The sequence below is a fragment of the Trachypithecus francoisi genome, unplaced genomic scaffold (assembly GCF_009764315.1).
Source record: "Trachypithecus francoisi isolate TF-2019V2 unplaced genomic scaffold, Tfra_2.0 Lachesis_group16, whole genome shotgun sequence".
NCBI lineage: Eukaryota > Metazoa > Chordata > Mammalia > Primates > Cercopithecidae > Trachypithecus > Trachypithecus francoisi.
This window is the reverse complement of record NW_022681461.1, coordinates 68002828-68022478: the sequence shown is the minus strand read 5'-3', so window position 1 is coordinate 68022478 and position 19651 is coordinate 68002828. Positions and strand designations below refer to the sequence as shown.

The 19651-nt window shown below is 37.8% G+C and overlaps 1 long non-coding RNA gene across 1 annotated transcript in view; it reads left to right on the top strand.

The window, feature by feature from the left end:
- The first annotated feature begins 4566 nt into the window (after positions 1-4566).
- The window catches only part of LOC117098760, a 44388-nt gene continuing 29303 nt past the window's right edge, over positions 4567-19651 (top strand). The window contains exons 1-2 of the long non-coding RNA XR_004443579.1: positions 4567-4700; positions 5241-5303. This is a non-coding gene — a long non-coding RNA (uncharacterized LOC117098760). The remainder of the gene's footprint in view (positions 4701-5240; positions 5304-19651) is intronic.

Sequence of the window (19651 nt, the reverse complement as noted above, 5' to 3'; positions counted from 1 at the left end):
TAGAAGGGACAAACGTGCAAACGATATCAACAAAACGGAGAAAAATCTTAGTTCTCATGGAGCAAAGGTTCCAGACAAAAATTTGTGTTTACTTGGAGTAGATGTTCGGGTATGGGGAGGGAAAGTAGCATTAAAATATTCCACCACAGTGGGTAAAGCATGCCTTGAGGTCCTCATTGTGGGAAAGAGCTTGGAGTGCTTGTGGACTAGAAAGGATGTGTGGCTGGGGTGGTCTGGGCAAGGGAAGTATGTTGGGAGATGAGTCTAGAGAAAGAAGCAGGAAACAGAGATTGGGAGGAGGGGGTTATGCATGCTTTAGCAAGTGTAAGAGAGAGCAGGTTGTAATGAAAAAACAAAACCAAAGATTTGCAGAGTATTTCTTTGGTGGGGCAGAATACATTCTTTGGAAACATATTTGGATACAAACTGGATTTCTAAATCCTTGTCATTTGTGCATACGTACACCTTCTAGTCTTCAGTATCTGTAAATTATAGTGGGAATAGTGGCAATTGATGCAACCCAGGATTCTTGAATGTTGAAATTCTCTCTTGACCCAGCCAGTGCCCATGAGAGCACTAAGAAAAGTATATTTTCACAGGGGACAAGCAGAGAAGGAACAAAGTACTTTTATAGGTATTCTTTATTCAAAATTCCAGAATGATTACATAGTGAGCTAAAGTGGGTCACGTGGTTGACTACTTTTTTTTGAGACAGAGTCTCGCTCTGTCACCCAGGCTGGAGTGCAGTGGTGCAATCTCGGCTCATGGCAAGTTCCACCTCCTGGGTTCACACCATTCTCCTCCTTCAGCCTCCCAAGTAGCTGGGACTACAGGCACCCGCCACCACACCTGGCTAATTTTTTTTTTCTTTTTTTTTTGTATTTTTAGTGGAGATGGGGTTTCACCGTGTTAGCCAGGATGGTCTCGATTTCCTGACCTCATGATTCGCCCGTCTTGGCCTCCCAAAGTGCTGGGATTACAGACGTGAGCCACAGTGCCTGGCCGATTGACTACTTTTGCCTATACCAATGCATCACCTTTGTGATGAGAAAAGCCACGTCCAAAGAGAAACTCAAAGAAAGACACATAGGAGATAAATGACTTTCTCCCTAAGAATAATAGTTTAGCTTATCTAATTTGTCAACCTATGGTATTTTCTTGGCTCTGCCTAGCTTCAAGTTTGGTGAAGGTTGGGAAATTTTAACATAGCATTTTTAAGGAAAGATTTTTAAAAGGGAGAAAAATAAGGTAGATGAATAAGAGAGACAGAGAAATTGCTTCCAGGATTTCAAAGAAAAATGCTCACAGCCCTCTAAGGATGAAGTTAGTAACAAATAACCCCTTGGAAGAGTTTCAGATTTATATAATACCTTGGACTAACTTTTCTTTTTGGGACACTTGAGTCTTGTTGGTTTTGAACAAATCAGAAGAGAGAAGTCTCAAAAATTACAATTCATGTTATTAAGGCAACTGGGAACTAGTGTAAATCATTAGAACAATTAAAAAGATATTATTTCCACCTCAAATTTGTAGCTCAACCCATTACAAAAAAATAATTTGTCTCAGCATCACCAAAGATGAGATAAAGTAAAATCTCCTTAGATGTAGTATGGTTGGTCAAATGTATCACTAACTGCTTAAATGAGATAAAATGCACTTCCAATTAGCCCCAGATCTATGAAACACTGGAAGGGACATCAAGTGACAATCTCATTGAGTCCTTGCCTCCGTATAGGTGAATACATTTGTGACCACATAAAAGGTGAACTAGAAGCCAGCTGCTTTACATTCCCTGGCCAGCGTTGTTTTCACACCCCTTATTCCAAGAAAGACTAGGACAGAAGGCATCAGGAGTAGAGTTGGGAGTTCTTCCAAATGGTTAGGAGCTTGGCCCAAGCAACCCCTATGTGGAACTGCTTACCTGGTGATAAAGATTGTCAGTAGTGCTCATGGCACTTACTGTCTGTTGCTTATGAAGAACAGTGATTGATGGCTGTGTTGCAGGTCTGGATTGGGCAGAGGAAAAAAGAATGCCTAGCGCGAGGCTTGAAGACTGGGCTGTTTTGGCTATGGTCAATAACAGCTATTTCATTATTCTATAACCACCATCAGATTTTCCTCTGACTCACTTCTATCTTTGCCCACTGCCCTCCTCTGTCTTTTTCTCTATCTCCCTCTCTCTCTTTCTCTCTCTCCCTCTCTCTTTTTCTCCCTGTCTCCCTGTCTCTCTTTCTCTCTCTCTCTCTCTCCATTTTTCTCTGATCATCTCTCAAAGGTTCAACATAATCAGCCTAGCTAGACTTGTGTCAAAGGGAAGATAAAGAAAGGAGAAGGGAAGAGATATTATATAAGTATCTTTAATGTATGAGGTACTGGGATAAATACTTTCATGCTGTTTTTTCCATTTAAGATGTACAATCATGCTGAGAGGGGTAATCTACCCCCATTTACAAATTAGGAAACTTGCTTAGAGTTCACAGAGTTGGTAGGTAATAAAGTTGGAATTCAAAATCAGATCCATCTGACTCCAAAGTGTCCTCTTTCCATGCATCCTCTTTTACATCACTCTTCTCCATCTGTCCAGTAGATCTTCCTGCTTCTTGTCCTGGGTATACATAACAGCAAATTCATTTAATAAACATTGAGCTTCTATTATAAGTTAGAATTGAAGAAGCAAAAATATGTAATACAGCTTGTTCACCCTCAAGCAGCTCCCAGCCAGTATATGCACATGTGCTTGGGGCTTAGGTCTGATAATGAATGCACATTAGTAACTACATCTTAACACAGGACGTTTATGTATTTATGCATTCATTCTTTGAGCAAATGCTTTTAAATACCCATTCTGTGCCAGGCATTATTTTGTTCCAGTGTTTATCAATCCTGGCTGCATATTAAAATAACCTAGTGTACTTTTTAAGAAATACTGATCTTTGGCCCATCCAAGTAATTCTACTTAATTGGCATAGGGAAGGCCTCTGGCATCAGTATGTTTTAAAAGCCTCCTAGGCAATGATAACATGCAGCCAGAGTTGAAAGACACTCTTCTAGGTTCTAGAAACGAAGCAGTGAACAAGCAGGAGAAAAAGTACTCAACATATTCACAGGGTATGTGTGCCCCTTATTCAGATAGATGATGTGATAGATAAAGGAAGAGAGAGGAAGATAAAGCTGGAAGGCTGGATTGTGCATAAGTCTTCTTAAGCCTTAAGTTCAAGGCAATCTGGATGATTTGAAGCAGGGGAATTACATAAAGACTGAGATAGCTTCACACTCTACATTTCTGTGATCTGGAGTAAATAGAAGAATCTTTCATGCTAAGAATTTTTAGTTTTAACAGATTGACTGATACAGGGCTTTACTCAGTGTTGCACTAGAAACTATGAGTATAGAAATAGGTAAGAAAAGTTCCTGCCTTCAAGGATCTTCCAGTCTAGTGTGTCTGCTAAGGGTAGGGAAAGAGGGCCTGCAGAGGAACATTGCTAGTGCAACAATAAGTACTGAGTTGCAGCAGACATCGAGTGCTTTCAGGATATTTTCCCTCCCTGATGAGGAGCACATCATAGACACTTCTAGGTACCACCTTTGCAGAGTATCTATAGGTGACTCCTGATTGAACAGGAAGAGAAGTGAAGGGAGGACCATATAGCAGAGGGAATAGCATTTGCAAGATGTGAAAGAGAAGAAACTTGATTTAATCCAGATTCTTCAAGCAGTTCAATCTGGCTTAAGTGCAAAAGTGAGAATGGTGTAATGGAGAGGGTCACAGTTAGAAAGGAGAGCAGGAAATAACAAGCACTGTAGGTCATATCACAGAGTACCTTTTTCTAAAGCAACATTTTGCAGGAATAGAGAAGAAATTGACATGGTCAGAGCTGCACTCAAGAGTTTCCTCTGGTTGCCTGTGGATAAGGATAGTCAAGGCTGGAAGCCAGGAGGCCAAATGGCAGTAGTGACAGAGGTGATGGGAAAATGAAAATCCTCATCAAATGGAGCATGAGGGTAGTGGGGTTGAGTGCTATCTAGAGTCTGTTCTCTCAGGTTTATGGCTCCAGAAACTCTACTTTAACTCTGCACCAAAGGGTAATGGGATTCTGAAGGAAAAATGGTGTAGAGAATGTGTGCACCACGTGAAGGACAAGGGAGTAGAAGATATGGGCTTTCCCCCGCCTTCACCATTTTCTAATTGTGCCCGTGAGAGCGTTTCACATTACCTTGCTGACTCTTTGTGTCCTCATCTGTAAAATAGAACTATGATGGCTACATTCATTTCCTTAGGGTTCTGGGAAGGATTAAATGGACTGCACTGCATGGAAGCAATTCTTAGACTCTAAAAATCTTTGCAATTGGGCACCATTTTCTAAACCCCCTGAACCAGTATCAGACTGTAAGGGGTAAGTATGTGGGCCACATAGGGGGTCAGGGCTGTCAGACTCCACTTCCAGGAGAGAGTTAAACACTCCTTGTATGGCCTTTTATTGTACTATCAAATCCAATCTCAAAATATCTTCATAGGCGACATGTTTGTCTCTCCCCAGTTTTGCAGCCACATCAGTTTCTGATTAGACTTACAATTAAAGTGGGGAAGTGACTTTGGAAGAGACATGCGTGCTGTCAGCAGATGGGAGAGAGGATCGAGAAAGATGGAGGGAGGCTGCTGTAACACCTGTTCTGGTTGGGATTCTGAATGAATATGAAAGGTAAGCAGAAACCCAATTAGTAACCCCTGAACTCGCTCCATGTTATCTCTGCAAACACACACTCTCTTCCATCCTGTGCTTCCAAAGGATAGCAGGCTTCCTGACAAGCTATTGCAAAGAAGGATGCAGACCCAGAGGAAAGAGACAATGCAGCAACTCTCAGTTTTTTGATGTCTCGCCCAGCATCTCTAACTCAAAATTTTTTATGAAGATTAGGCATTTTCTACCTCGGAAAGCATAAAAGATGATAATTATTTCTGCTATTTTCATAGTCCCTTTTTGCTAAATACCTACTATGTGCCACATGGGCATGCCTTCTAAAGCTTTCTTATGTGCTGGTATTTATTATTCTCATTTTCCAGATAAGGAAACTGAAGTTCAGAAGGGTGCAATAGCTACCCAGCTATGGAATAAAGGATCAAGGACTTCTTGTGTCTTAAGGCATTCAGTTCTCAAACTAATATGACAGGGAGATAGTATTGTTATTCTTTCCATTGTTGATTGCTATTTTGCCTAACACCCCTGCTTCCCTTTCTGCAGTGGCTCTCCCTGTGAGAGGAGTATGCTTCTTGATCACTGAAGGCTGACTAGGCGATGCAGAAGGTGAGTGGCAGTGACAGATGTCACTGTTGAGTAGAAGCTTCAAGATTTTGAGTGGGGTGTGTCATATCTGATTTTTCTTTGCTATTAGACTAACAAAGTCTGAGATTGAGTCTGCCCAATCAGCCTAGTTTTGTCAAAGCAAAGACAGTACAGAGGAGAGTCATAGCCATACGTAGACATATAGACGTGAATTCTGAAATTTGAAGTCTGTATGTTACACAGTGTAGCCAAGCCTGAACTGACTAATGTGCCCATTTGAGAAGACTGAAGTTAAGGAAAAGTAAATAGGTGTCCAGCTATATAGTGGTGAAACTAAAACTTGAAGTCAACGCTGTCCTACTCCAAATTGTGTGATCGTCACCATTGTATCACTCTTTCTCTTCAGTTCTTGTTCTGAGGTTTTTCTGTATTTTATAGTGACAGCTTTAAAATGACAATAAGAACAACAACAACAGCAGCAAAAACAACAACAACAAAAAAACCACAAAAAATCCAAACAACTAGTTTAAATAGATATAAGAGCAGGTAGGTCCTCATTAGGAAGAAAATTGAGTTAGGGCAGTGATTTGTAATTGTGATGAACATACAGACTATCTAGAGATTATGTTACAATGCAAATACTTTTATAGTAGGTCTAGGGTAGCACCTAAGATTCTGCATTTCATAAAAGATTACAGGGGAAGCTCATACTGCTGGTCCTTGGACCACTCTTTGAGTGGCAGGGACCTACATGATGCCAGTCACTTTGCTATGGTGATGATAGAAAGATAAAATAATGTAGCCTTGCATAGTGGTTAGGAATGCTAGGACAGGACTGGGATTAAGTACAGGCAAGCAAGGTAATAAGGGGGCAAAGTTTAAGAGCCAAAGTAGAGCAAGGACTGAACCTGTACCCTGAGCGTGTCCCCTAATTCAGTCCTCTGTGGTGTGTTTCTAGGCTGCTTCTAACAACTGAATTTGAAAACTGAATTAATATAGAACCAAAGAAAATACTACGACTCTGTCTTCACACTGCTTCTAATGGCATTGGCCACCATCAGGCCAAGGGGGATGTTCACAACACCAGCAAAATTGTAGACTCTGCTAATAAAAAACATAAAATAGCTCAAAATTATGTCATGCTTTAGTTGGCTTCATTTTTTTTTAGTTAGCTTCATATTTTAAACATATTATTGTTTTTGGTTTATGTGTTTATTTCCAGAATTTCTGATTATCTTTTTTTCTCTGTGTTCTGTCCTTTTATGATATCTAAAAATCTCTCCAAGCTAACAATTATACTAGAGTGTCTGTCAAATCGCTCCCACCATCAATATCCCTCAGAAAATGTCCTCCTGTAATTTTCAGTGCTATTTTTCCAAACTGGACTGAATATTGCTGTAATAAGATGTCTGATGACATTTTTATTTGTATAGTCTAAATTGTATCTAAGTCCCAAAGCTAAAGACAAAATATCCTGTCGCTTATATTCTAAATAGAAACCTAAGAATAGCCAACTTTGGGGCCACACTCCTTCATGTCTGACCCCTAGATCTTGCAAGGAACCGGCAAGCAACCTTCCTGTTAGGAACACTAGCATCCCTCTTCCTCATTCCTCAATCTGCGTAAGACTAGGGTAGGTAAAGGGGTTGACAGACATTAGAGTAACCTGAGTTTTTGCTGCCATTGTGCAAAACGTAATTTTCTAGATAAGTTGTTTTCTCTTCTTCTTCCATGAGACAAGGAAAAGGAAATTCTCAATATCTTCCAAGCCAAGTAATAGGAATGCCAAGAAAATAACATAAATATTTGAAATGCTTACAAGAAGACACCTTCCTTCCCTGATAGATAAAATCCACAGAACTTGCAGTAACACCTTGTCATAGGAGATTATGAGAGATTCATATCTGTAACCTATTGGGCAGGTAATTATTACTTCAGTGAAAATCTCTTTCATACATACACACTCTGTCTCATCAGTGAACAGTGTCATCTGATCCTGAAAAGTGTTTGACTTCTCTCATCCATGATGCTTTCTTTTGTTTTATTCTCTCCCATGCTCTCTCCTTTCTTCCCTCTTCTCTCCTCCCTCTGTCTCCTTCTCTTTCTTTATTATTTTTTTTTCGTTAAAGCTTTCGGCCTGTAAGCATTCTTTCTTTTCTTTAAAAAATTAAACTTTAAGTTCTAGGATACATGTTCAGAACGTGCAGCTTTGTTACATAGGTATACACGTGCCATGGTGGTTTGCTGCACCCATCAACCTGTCATCGACATTAGGTATTTCTCCTAATGCTATCCCTCCCCCAGCCCCCCACCTCTGACAGGTCTCAGTGTGTGATGTTCCCCTCCCTGTGTACATGTGCTCTCATTGTTCAATCCCCACTTATGAGTGAGAACATGCAGTGTTTGGTTTTCTGTTCTTGTGTTAGTTTGCTGAGAATGATGGTTTCCAGCTTCATCCATGTGCCTGCAAAGGACATGAATTCTTCCTTTTTTATGGCTGCATAGTATTCCATGGTGTATATGTGTCACTTTTTTTTTTTTTTTTTAAATCCAGTCTATCCTTGATGGGCATGTGGGTTGGTTCCAGGTCTTTAACACTTATCATCATCTCAGGAGAAAGGAGGATATTGGTGCATGCTCTCTGTTCCCCATTCTGAAAATGGCACATTTTCCCCTTAGTATTTGGTGGTGCTTCTGTCATCCGATGTTTACTAATATTACACAGTGTTTATGTGTCATTTACAAAAGAAGCAGTGTAATCATAATAAAGAGCATAGGATTACAAATTTTGTAGACTTTGTTTAAATTCTGGCTCTGTCACTTGTTGTCTATATGATTTTGGGCAAATTTAACTATTTTCTTATCTTTGACTTGTGAATAATGACAGCAAGAATAGCAGTGGCAACAATAATGAAAAAGTCAATGACAATGATACCAGCATATCATTTGTTTTTCTCATCAATAGATATATTAAATAATTAAAACACCTGGTTCAGCCACTAATTAATTTAATAAATTTACGTTAAGTACTCACTATGTGCCTGCTGCTGTTTTGAGCATTGAAAATTCTATAGTGGGTAAGAGAACTATGATCTTTTTTCCTCATAGAGCTTATGGTTATCTAGTGCAGGGGTTGAACACACACTGGGTGCCCAAATCCTGCCTTCAATCTATTTTAACATTGTCTTTGAGAGAAGATTGGTTTTATATTTGTACAGTGTTGTGAAAAAAGGAAAAAAAAAAAACTCATCATGGCCCACATAGCCAAAAATATTTACTATCTGGCCTTTGGTGGAAAAGTTTGCCTATTGCTGGTCTAATGGTTTTCTTTTCTCATGCCAAATCTTAACCTGAAATTGTTTGCGTTGGTGTTTTGATTAATTTCTGCATCCCTTCAATTCCCCCACAGGCTTCTCATTGGCCCTGCACTAAAAGTCAAAATTTTCAGATGTTTATAGATCCTGTATGAGTGACCTCTATGCCTTTCCAACCTCTTCTAATTATATTTTTATCCTCCCGCATCACTGGACTTTTTTTTTTTTTCAACAAATATGGCGCACGTGCCTCAGCCCAATGTATTGTAACTCTTGAGCTCCCCTCTCCCCAACTTTTCAGCCAGTTTACTTCCATCTTACCCATCACAGTTCAGCTCTAAAATCACTTCCTTTGCCAAAATGTCCTTGACCTCTCCTTGCCAGGTGTATTCTACCCCCTAAACCTTTTAACTGCTCTCACAGCTCCTGATAATTATGGTAGTTGTATATTCTTTTCTGTGATCCTTTTCTTACTATCACCTCCACATGTTTGTTCCAGGAGGACAAGGGCTGTATCTCTTTTTGTTTATTTATTTATCTCTAGCACCTAGCATCCTCGCTTGATGCTCAATAAATATTAGGTGACTAAATGAAACAAAGAATGAAGGATTCACTGTCATGTTTGTTGAAAAATAATGGATCAGATAGTTTATAGGATTCTTTCAACATAGGGTACCTAGTTGTCCCAGGGAAATATACCCCTAAATGGAATTTCTGTGACTGCCTCTTCATACTTCCTTCATTTTCTCTATATAATTAATGGGGGCCCAGTGAGCTATTTGTGCTGATACATCATCTGCACCACACAGCAAATGCATTTGTTATGGAGTTATCTGGGCCAAAGCTAGTGAATCATTTGCAAACATCCTGATTTACAAAGAGAAAATTGGTTCACCTGAATAACAATGTTTATATGTAAGGAAAATCTTTCCAATTTTTTCACTATGTTCTGGGATGCCTCAAAATCCCAAGGAAACACACATAAGCAGTCCCCTGCAGAAGACAAAGTCCAGAGGTCACCTTGGAGGAGAACAAAAGCTCTAAGGTCAACATTCCCTCATGGCAATGGCAATCCTCTTGTGAGCCTTCAGATGCCTGAGAACTCTCTGAAATTCTCAACCGAGTATTTTCTTGTATATGTACATGCTCCTAAAGACCACATCAGATTTATCAGCTTCTCACTGGGGCCTGTGGCACCCTGGTAACCAATGCTTTAAGAAAATCCTGGGATCCCTTATTCTTAAATGTATTTGTTATTATTATTATTATTATTATTATTTTAAAGAAGATAAGATAACGAGCGAGCAGAGATGACTGTAAGTCCTGAAGGGATCCTTCATATTTTTCGTCTCAACCTTCTCTGACCCACTGTGCAGATGAGAAGATTCAGATCATTTGAAGAGCTGACTTGCCCAGGGCTTTACAGCAGGTGAGACACAAACCGAGGACTCAGATTCTGTCAACTCACTGTCCTTTCTACTACACCCTGCTCTCCACCGATATACAATTGTTTATTTCTGCTTTCATTCCTTTTCTCATTCACTTACCCAACTTTTTTCTTCTTCATGTATTCTCTCTGTCCCACATTATCATTTTCTCAAGATTAATTTTTAAAACTATTTATTAGTTGTGACTAGATTATTTCTAAGAAGAATTTTGACTTCAATAAACAATTGTTCAATAAGACTGTTAAATTAGAAAATAACATACAATAGAAGAACACATTTATCTTTTCCTTTCTGAATGCATCTCTCAAGTGATAGTAAAGAAATAAAAAATTGCATAAGTCTACAAGAATCAAAACAATGGAAGAAGAAAGGGCACTACATAAGAGACTTCAACAAGTTTTAGGAATTGAAGATAGAAGATTCAACAGAGGCAGAACCACAAAATAAGTGTCTGCAGAGGGAGACACTGATGAAAACCAAACCAACTTATCCTAAGAAGTCAATATATAACAACAGATATACGAGGATGGTAAAAATTTGGGGGCTGATTGAATGTCTATGTATGAAGGAGTTGAACATCACTCCATCTCCTGAGTTCTCGTAAACCACAGAGCAGTTGTGCCCAGAGACCAGAGGCAGGAGAATGGAAAAATCTGTATGGCCCTAGAAAAAGGACTTTCAGATATGGTTATCGTGATCAGTCAGTGAAAGTAGTGATTTCCCACCCCTTCACTTTGATAATAAAGCCCAATGATAAACCCCTCCAATTTGCTCAAAGCGTAAAATTAGTTTTTTTGTACCTAGAAGGTGAAAAAGCAGTAAAGGATCAACTGATAGTTTACAGGCATCCAAAATGACTGGGAAAATTCTAAACCAATAAATATGAAAGGAAAAGCTGGAAGAAAACAGATATGACAGGGAGTGAAATAAAACTTCTGAACCAAAGCTATTAATCATGTAAGCCTAGAAGTTGTATCTGAAAAAAATGAAGAGGCTGGCATAAAAGATAATAAAAAACAGAAAATAATTCTTATAAATTACGTGTGTATATATATGTATATATGTACATATACATGCATTGACTGAAATTTTAAATCCAATAAAAAGTTGCAAGGCAAAGTTAAGAAAATATTCAGACAGAGAAAATGACAAAAAGATAAAAAGCATGTGGGACAGTTTTCCAAGTATTGCCTGTAAGCTCTAAATGCACCATTTATAGCCTTCTCTAAGACAAGGGAGATGGGCCTTATGAATATTTCTTCTTTGCCAGTTGGCATGAAACTGGAGGAAAACTAGAGAATGAAGGGTCTTTTCCTCCAGGCTCTAGTTTGCTCTTCTCCCTAGGTTCCTGTAGCGCACACAGCTTCTACAGCACCCAGCCCCTGTACAGTGTGGTAGCCCAGTGGTCAGCAGTACATGGGACCTGCCTCACTTCCCCAGAACTCTCTTGTGTCGTTTTATGTTGTGTTCTTGGGTATGGAACCTCTCTGTGGAAGGCTACGACATGACTGTGGTAAGTCCTGCTGGTGAAGCACCTCAGTGAACTTCTCTGAGGTGAATGGTAATTCAGTTAACATGGTCACATCCTTTCCAGTGGAATCTAGATCCACCTTAGAAGTAGGGGAGGGATTTTCCCTTGGTGTTCTATTATAACCTTAGGGATTGTGGCCCTTACCTATGCCTATTATTCTTATATTCTCTCATGTTATCTTTACCTTTTACTAGCTAATTCCTCATTACCATAATACCACATTTTAATTAATAATCTTCATATTAAATGTTCCCTGTTAAAATTACTGTGTGGGTCCTGTCTCTTGGCTGGACCTAATGGTTGTGGTGGGAAATAAAAGATAAGCATATTAAAGAACCAATTTAGAAAGAATGATTATAGGTAATAGGTATTACAGGTATTTCTAAAATACAAACAAATAAAATTCCTTGAACTGAAAGAGAAAAGAGTTTCCAGATTGAAATTTTCCAGCAAGTGGCCAGATTACAGAAAGAAAGAGAAAAGAAAAGATCCTGAAAAGGCCACAGCATCAGACATTTTCATGACTTGAAATGAAAGCGTAAATAGAAATGTCTAAAAACTTCCAGTTTGGATGGGGAAGACCATCTTTAAAAAGAAAAAATAATCAAGATATATCAATCCTCTCAAAGACAATGCAGAATTGTTGGAAGATAAAGAGTAATGTTTTTAAAAATTTGACAGACAACATTTCCAACCCCCTGAATTATAAACATATAGTAAACATGAAAGAATAACTTCAGGTAAGTAAAGATTTGTGAGTACTACTTCCCATATCTTTGCTTAGTAAGCTATTGGGAGATATGCTCCTATAAGGTTGAAGGACTAAATATTAAAGTGGGAGTAATAAGATCCATGAAACACATCTTCTATTTTAGAAAAATCTCATAATGAAATCCTACAGTTTTATTGGAAGAAAGTTCTAGATGGATCATTTTATATCAGGCTCAGGGAACAAACTTTTCAAAATGGAGCAAAAGAAAAAGGTAAGATAGGTCTGACACATGGAGTTAAAAAAATAACAACAACAAAAAAAGTATAGAGGACGTGAAATGATCATTTAGTACTTAGTATATGTGATGATGTATTAAAAAATGATGTGGCTGGGTCCAGGGGCTCACGCCTATAATACCAGCACTTTGGGAGGCCGAGGTGGGCGGATCACTTGAGGTCAGGAGTTCAAGACCAGCCTGGCAACATGGTGAAACCACATTTCTCCTAAAAATGCAAAGAATTAGCCAGACATGGTGGCAGGCACCTCTAATCCTAGCTACTGGGGAGGCTGAAGCAGGAAAATCTCTTGAACTGAGGAGGTGGAGGTTGCAGTGAGCTGAGATTGCGCCATCACACTCCGGTCTAGGTGACAGAGCAAGACTCCATCTCAAAATAAAAAAAAAAGAAAAATGATGTTAGCCTATAAAATATTGTGAAAGTAAAGATAGGCAATTACTAACTCCACTAAAATACTCAAAAATATCCGAGGAAGAAAAAGCAAATTTTATGTTCATTTATGTAAATATGACAATATGAACATACATATTTTATTTTAAATAAAACTGTATTATAATTATGCTTACTTTGTGGAAAGATGTTAAGTGTGGAGAAAAACATGCATAAGGTTGATAAGTCAAACAATATTACCAGACACATAAACTTTTAGAAGTATGCTGCTAAATACTAGAAAATAATGCCAGCATTGATTTTGAGAAATGAGATTCCTTTTGAGTAGCAGGAATAAAGAACGTGGTATGGCAATACTCTTTTTCATCATAAACCATTCTAATCACTTTTTCAAACCATGGGTATGTATATATTTGGATTAACTTACAATAAAAATCCAAAAAAATTTCCATCAGGGAGGTAAATGAGATAATGAATGGAAGAAATCAGCAAAGTGCTTAGCAGACAGTCATCATTCAATGAGTTCTGGTTGTGATATAGTAATTGTTGAGTAAATTAGTTTGGAGAAAAAAAATCTACTATTTAGCATTAAATGTGTATTTTATCTTCAAGTAATGTGGTATAGAAGAGGTAAAGCTTGGCTTGACAGAGTAAGCATATCCATTCCTGATATAATTATTTTCTGATACGCGACATTAGGTAGACGTTATCACTTGGGTGTTTCACAAGGGTCAATGAACAGTACTTTAAATTATGCCTTAGGGCTTTGACTGGAAAAAAAAATCAATCTTCTAGGAGTGTGTTTTTCTTATACTCTTGCCTTACATTAACAAACAAACCAACAAGGAACTCCCATCCCTACGTCCACATAACAGTAGCAACAGCAATAATGCAGATATCGGTATTAAAATTTTAATAGATACATGCATATTTTTAAAACTGTAAAAGACAGCATCAATTTATATGGATGCTCTCTAAATTAGTAAGATTCTGACAGTCTAATTAATAAAAATTCAAAGATAGAATATTTGGAAGAAGAAATCCATAACAAGCTTTTTAACTAGCTTCTTCCCAGGACTGAGGTCAGTTGAAAGCCTTTTGACATCATTTGCAATCAAGTAATTGGCCTCTTTCAACAATGGTCAGTGATGGGCTGACCAGATACTTCAAGCATATCCAGTAAGTCAGAAACTGGGTTGTCCAAAACAAGTGACTACAAGCTTTTAAAAGACATGCTAAAACTGGGTTGTACAAAACAAGTGATCACAAGCTTTTAAAAGACATTGCTAAAACCAATCATATGTTTACATTTCAAACATACCACTTTATCTAAAGTCAAACTGATATAATGTGATCACATTGCATCAACCTGTTTCAATTTAAGGCTGACAGTTCACATTTTGGAAACAAAATAAATGCACCATTATCAAGTGGCATTTGCAATGGACCTTATCTAGGGAATTCTGATCAACACCTCTAACACATGTTTCTTAATGAAATTCTCTGAGTCAGAATGATAAATATAGTATGTGCACAAATAATATACACTATACATATATGTATACATTATATATGTATTTTACATGTGTGTTATTTTGTTATATATTATATATGTAATCTATACATACACATGTGTGTTTATATGTATCTCATGTACATATATGCCATCTCTCTGGCTCTCTCATACAAGTGTGCATATCTTATAAATATCTCATATATATGAGAAAACCAGAGAGAGAGCAACATTAATCCTACATATTGTTAGCAACGTAGAAGTATTAACTGAACTCCAACCAATATTTCTGGATAAGAAATAGTAGGATATTGTGATAAGCTTCATATTAATGCCAGGAATGAACACTAAAATGTGTGCTCTGGTAATCATACCTCAGGATGAATGAGATTAGAACCCTGCCCTAAATACCAGAAAGTTTTATTTATCTCTCAGATTCAGGTACAATTACCTTCACCAGACTCAGCTGCATCATTACTTTTCTGATTTCAGTTTTCTTATGAAAATAGTATTATGATGTGATACCAACTGATCTCACAATATTGTCTTGGGATTAAAACAAGATAATGGTACAAAATACTACACATATTTGAAGTAGTAAAACAGCTATATAAAAATAGCTGTATAAGAAATTCAAATTTTGAACCAATATGAGAGTATACTGGCTCATGTAATTGGGAAATACAAAGATAGAATGATCTCAGGGAGCTCTAGACACTTAAAAATTATCCAGAACTTGTTTATTCTTTATTGCAATTACCTGCTTCACCTTATGGTTTGATTTCATTTTCTTATATCATGAAGAGGCTTTCCATGCAATGGCTAGAGTGGTGGGTCAAGCAACACATACCTCCTGGTTTGTTAAGTGACTTTTGTCATCCAAAGGAAAGAAAGAGCTTCTATTAGTATCTGCTTATAAATTTCCAGGGAAGGACTCTTATTGGACCATGTTGGATCACACACCAATGTTTGAGCCAATGATTGTAGCCAAGAGGAGGAGTTTACAATTAGCCTGTGGCCACATGAATGCCAGGAACACCATTAAATGGTGGATCCTTAGCTCTTCAAAATAAAGATGTGGTCTTACAAGGTGAAGGGAGAAAAAAAATACTGGCAGAAAAATATCAGATGCCCAACATCATGCCCTCTTTCTCTTTCTGCTTCTAATGTTCCCCATGCATCCGTCTATCCCGGCCCTCATCACATTGGAATGGAATTGTTTCATTATTGTTCACGTTGCAGATGTGTGTCTGGTTTAGCTTTATAACCCCAGCACATATCACAGGACCCAGCATAGATTAGTTGGTCCAGAAATACAGACTGAAGGAATTCGTTAAATAATTATTCTGGGAAAACTTTTGAGGACTCTGCCGTCCCAGTTCTTGTATGTATGTGGAGAATCAACCCTGGCATGCCTATACTCCTACATTGTCTTCTCCTGAGCTCAAATATGCTCCTTGAGAATATTCTTTATCTAATTTATTAAATATTCACTTGACACTGATTAGGAGTGAAGCCCTGATTCAGAGTAGGGAATTCAGGATGACTTCTTGGTTTTCTATGGTAAATGGGAAGCTCTACCCTCAAGAAGCTTATAGCCAGTTGCCAAGTCATGGCATCTGACCTAAAATGGGTAATTCTCAAAACTGTGTGACAAATGCTGAAATAATCCACTCATATGATATATGACATTGAGGCTCAGAGATAAGACCAACTGGAAACAATAGACAAGCTAAATAACCAACTGGAAACAATAGAAAAGCTAAATAACCAGAAGAGAAAACAAAGTTCTGGTGGAGGCAAGCAGAAAGGAAGAATTACATCTGGGAGTCTACTCTGATCCAGACACTATGCCCAGCATCTTATAACCACTACCTTAGGAGATCTTCCCAGCCCCAGGAGAGGGGCATTTCTGTCTCTATTTGGTAAGGAAGAAAACTGAGGCTCAGGGAGGTTAAGTAAATCAGTGAGACAAAGTTAAGAATACAAAGGTTATAACCATAGATTGATGTTTTCAATGCTCTTGTGCTTTCCTTCATGGTGTGATTAATCATACATACAACACATGAGTCAGTGTAAAAACTATGTAAAGATGACCAATCAGGAGATGTAATAGACAGACAATTTACAGCTACTTGGATACAGATAATTATGAAAATATTAACAGGTAATGGGAATTGATCATAAGTGATAGATTATAAAGATGAATGGGAAATGAAGACACATAAATATATAATTGAGTTAAGTTGATAGGTACATTCATATATATTCATACAGGGACACCATCACCCTACCTTGTGAAAAGTCAATTTGGCCAGATATAATGTGCTCTGGTGCGAAGATAATCGGGCAATTATAAGGAAGCCGTGATCTGCTCCTACTTCTCCCACTGTCTCTGTGGTCCTGTGTCCTTGTCTTTTCTCATCCTCAATTTCATCATCTGTAAAACGAGAACAATAAACAGAGCTCAGCCTACTATCACAGGATAGCTCTGAGAATTCTCGAAGGTAATTGTTGGGGAAGCACCTTGGAAATTATAACATGCTCTGTTGCCCCTGTGGGTTTGATCTGGATGGTTTTGCAACTTCCTTTGAAAAGAAAGTCAGACCCATATTTAGGTCAGGAAATGGGTCCTTTTTGAGATGATGCCTGAGCTTGGCTGCTGCCTGCCCGCCACTTGAAGCATATTTTAACAGGTTCCACATCGCCTCTACCTTGCAGCTTAACTCATATCATCAAAAACCACATTGGTGCCCTCCATGTCAGTAAATGGTTGTTCTTCTGTTGTATCTTTTCCCCCATCTCCAAAGCTGAACTTGGTAACAGACCCTTTTTTGATGCCAGATGATCTGAAGGCAGGATAAAAAGTCAGGAGAGTGTTTTCCCACTAAAGATCAATATGCCTTTAGCCTTCCTTCCCTCTATCCTTGGGGAAACATCTCTCCTCACCTCACTGGCAGCTTCTGCCCTCCCACACTCCTGTCTTTCATTCTCCCTCCCTTCACTTCCCCACCTCCACCACTGCCTGGTTAGAATTCAGCAAGTCTTCCACTTGGAGCTCTTGCATTAATATCCATCATAAGAGGTTCTGCTGAATTGCTTTTCCATACATAGTGTCCCCTGTTACTATAGACCAAAGAAACTCAGGAGTTACTCTTTTAGAGCCAAGGAGAGAAGTTCGAATCTTGCTGCTATTATAAGCAGCATGATATTAGAGAACTGACTTCACTTCTCTGAATCTTGGTTTTCTTTTCTGCAACTTGTGGGCAACAATACCTACCCTGCTCATCCTCTGCAAGCATGAAATATTTACCACAGAAGGGTCCTACATATTAAATCCTAAGTTTAAAAATGTTGGTGACATGCAGTTTATTTTATTTTTTAAGTTTAAAAGCGTGTGTAATTTTTAAATGCTAAAAATTACTTTAAGGTTCAAAATATGATTCTAATAATTTAATCTTAAGGATAACCCCACATGGTATGCATTATAAGTTTCCCTATATAACAGACAAAGGACCTGAAGCCAAAAATGTAAGCAATCATGCCCTAAATTACATATTTAGTAAGTGGTGGCTCTAGGATTTTAACCAAACACTTGAATTCCAGAGACTGTGAGTTTAACCACTATGCTATGCTGCCTAAGCAAACCAATGATCCATTCCTAGGACAGTAGATGGGTTTGATGCTTTAGACATATACTGTGGAGTACCTAAAAGCAACATACAAGGATAGGATAGGTAATATTACGGTAATAAACGAACACTAACATATTTATTTTCACTGGTGCAGAGTCCAGTGAGTGTCTAGACAAACATTCTGGGTCAACAATCACTTCTTTCGATGACTCGGGAAATGAGAACTAGGTATTGGTGAATAATACTAACATCTACCACTCCTACCTATTTAGCAGTTAGAGATAACCTACTAAATTAATACATTATGACTGTATAATATACTGTTAAAAACATGACATTGTATGAAAAAAATATGACATAAAAGTTAATTTCATTTAAAGTTAAAATACATGAAATACCTATACATGTTTTGTAAAGACCTACACTAAGAAAAAATCTATACTGAACATGTTAAAATGAATATATACCCATTTATATCTATCATCTATCTTTTATTTATGTATGTATGTACGTACATATGCATGTATGTATGTATCTGTCCGTCTATCTCTGTCTATCTATCTATCTATCTATCTATCTATCTATCTATCTATCTCAGAATGGCTAGTGGGGAAGGGAATGGAAGTGGTGAATAGGTATATAGGAAATATATAAATTAAAAAAAAATCAAATAAGGACATTTGAAGAGAGAGCTTTCATGGATCAGTGGGACTGTAAGCCATGAAGTGAGAATTATGATTAACTCAATCTTCTAAAGTAGAAGTTGGCAAAATGTATCCTGCCTGCCAAATCTGGCCTGCTAACTGTTTTTATATATAAAGTTTTTGTTTAAAGTTTCTTGCAGTTTTTATTCTAAGACATTTTATTCCGTTGGATAAAATCTAATTGTCATTGGAAAATATCAAGCCAGGTTTTCTTAACAAATATGTATGGATTTATAATTAAACTCAACAAAACATGATGAAATATAAATGATGCAGAGCTAAAATCTAACTACAATTATGATAACAAACAATGCCAAATTTATTTTGGGTGGAGTACAACACGTTTTGTTTTGTTTTAAATAATTTCTACTTTTATTTTAGATTTAGGAGGTACACATGCAGGTTTGTAACATGTGTTTATTGCATGATGCTGAGATTTGGAGTATGAGTGAGCCTGTCACCCAGGTAGTAACATACTACCCAATACGTAGCTTTTTAGCCACTGCCCTCCTCCCACTCTTTCTTCTGTAATGTCACCAGTGCCTATTGTTCCCATCTGTATGCCCATGTATACCCAATGTTTAGCTCCCACTTGTGTAAGAGAACATAGGGTATTTGATTTTCTGTTCCTGTGTTAATTCATTTAGGATAATGGCCTCTAGCTCCGTCCATGTGCTGCAAAAACCATGATTTTATTCTATTTTATGGTTGCGTAGTATTCTGTGGTATCTATGCACTGCATTTTCTTTCTTCAATCCACTGTTGATGGGAACCTAGGTTGAGTTCATGTCTTTGCTATTGTGAATAGTGGTGTGAGGAACATACA